Source organism: Anopheles arabiensis, assembly GCF_016920715.1.
Source record: "Anopheles arabiensis isolate DONGOLA chromosome X unlocalized genomic scaffold, AaraD3 X_pericentromeric_contig0006, whole genome shotgun sequence".
NCBI classification, from domain to species: domain Eukaryota; kingdom Metazoa; phylum Arthropoda; class Insecta; order Diptera; family Culicidae; genus Anopheles; species Anopheles arabiensis.
Genome location: NW_024412084.1, coordinates 80,001 through 82,500, shown reverse-complemented (window position 1 = coordinate 82,500; position 2,500 = coordinate 80,001).

The following is a 2,500-nucleotide window of genomic DNA, read 5'->3' as shown; positions in this document are numbered from 1 at the left end:
CGTTCCTATGATTTGGGTGAAAAGTGTTATTTAACTGCTGGTTAGAATAGACAGTTGCTTATCATACACATCGCAAACGAACACCCCTTAGTGAGCATTAGCAAAAGTCAATTGCACAAAGCAAATGCAATACAAACTGATCAAGTACATTAAAGAACGCTACGTAGCAGGACTTCTTTCCAAGAATGGTGTCCGCAACGGGAGGGCAAGCGTCCTTCCCAGGTTTTCCTAGTAAACCTTGTATGGTAAACATACCCAAGCGTGTCTGTAAGCACGCAACGAAAGTCACGAACGGGCACATACCTAGGGAATGTACTCTACGTACTTGGACTTTTGTCCAAGAATGGTGTCCGCGACGGTCGGGCACTGCGACGCAATAACCAAATCCTAGGATTGTAACTTTAGTGTGCACAAACATAAACATTAACGCGTTCGCTCGGGCTGCGCCGTCCGTGTTGAACACAAATGTGGGTGATTATATGCGTGAGGACAAACATACGAGGAGGAGACAGTTTTCTGCACGATGTGCACAGAGCTCATTTCGTCGTCCCGGGCGAATGGAAAACACAAACATCGCGAGTATCGTTCTAGGTTTCTGTCTATAAAAGGGCAGGCCAAAAGGTGACCGGTTGAGATAAGCATTTTAAGCATACAAACACTTTATTGGAACTTTTGATACAAAACAAGGTACGTACATGTAGGTTGTACCAACATGGACATCTATGAACGCGTACGCTCGGGCTGCGCCCTCCGTCTTGTACTTTCCTGATCGGTACACAGTTTTGGTGCACTGCTATTCCGACCGGCAACTTGTACCAACATATACATCCATGAACGCGTAGAGTGTACTTTCCCTGATCGGTACACACTGTTGGTGCACGGCATAAGAAAAGAGCTAAAATGGTCAAACTCAATCCATTTCAACAATAGATAGTCGATAGTAGCTGTGCCGATGAAGTAGGGCACGATGCAAGTTAATGTTGTTTAATGAATAACATGTCCGCCATACATTTCAGTACAAAATTGCTCGGTCAGACCTACAAAGTGCTATATCTCGAATACGAGGCGTCGGACTGGGGGTTGTAGAACAATTTTAAGTTCGTCTAATGATTCTACATCCGATTCTGGATAGCGGTTTTTTGACCACTTTTCAATATTTTGTGACACCCCGAACCTAGGGGCAGCTCCCTAGCTTTTTTCAAAAATGTGCACCGAACGGGCCGGAGAGCTCGTGTGGCTCAAAACATGTTTTTCGCTAAAACACCTCAAAACGTGTCGAGAACGCACCCTAGCTCTTGTTTTTCAAAAGTTATGGCCATTTAAAGTCATACGGGTTTTTGCTTCAAAATAGCTATTTTACCCGTCCCTATGGCCATGCTTTAAATTTTCACGAAAATGCCAGGTCAGACCTAGGGCGGGCCATATCTTGAATACTAAACGTCGCAGACATTGGTCGTAGAACAATTTTAAGTTCGTCTAATGATTCTACATCCGATTCTGGATAGCGGTTTTTGACCACTTTTCAATATTTTGTGACACCCCGAACCTAGGGGCAGCTCCTAGCTTTTTCAAAAATGTGCACCGAACGGGCCGGAGAGCTCGTGTGGCTCAAAACATGTTTTCGCTAAAACACCTCAAAACGTGTAAGGAACGCGATGAAAGTGCAATCAGAATGTCAATCGACAACTTTGTTGGGGTACCATTTTACTCTACGGGCCAGTAGCTTAGGCGCGCCAACAGCGCTTTTTCGGGTTCCCATTTTTGCCCTCCTGGGATTATGATCATTTGTTCATTGCCTACTATAGGGAGGGTACCTTGCTACGAGGTCAAACATGAAGATTGCACCAAATCGTAGTTTTTACCTCTATTTAGTCGTAGGAGCATGGTTTGCAGTGGCAGTGGGTCATTAAGCCCCCGTTTGGGTCATACGTCCCCTCCGCGATAAAAATCGTCGTATGCCTATAGTCCGAACTAATGAAGCAAAAGTGGTGTCTGGTGGCCTGCCGAGATTTTAACCTATGATTTTGAGCTTCCACCCTATCAAAACGTTCCTGGAGCAGTACATCACGGGTCTACGGACCCAAAGACTTCGTCGTGATGGTTTCTAGTAAAAAGTTGTAACAGCTAAGGGTTTTGAATACGCGTATATTAACCATTGCTTGAAACTAAGCTTCGTTGTCTTTAAACTCTGCAAGACCAATCGAACTTCTTAGGAAACCCGAAGGATTCACGCTAAGCTCGATGAGCTATTATGGGTAGTGGTGCATGATCTGGTGTTCCTTGGATCTAATCCAATGAATAAATTTATGAGGGTATATATGGTGCAGGGCACAAAGCGTGATGAAACCGGGTCTCCCTACCAAATGTGGCATATTTTTTCCCTGAGAGCGAAGCTCAGACCCACGTAGGGAGAGCGAAGTGGAACTTAAATGTTCTATGCAGCAAATGTTCGCCATGCGGATAAACAAGTTGGAATAGTTCAATGTAGTGTAATGCAAAC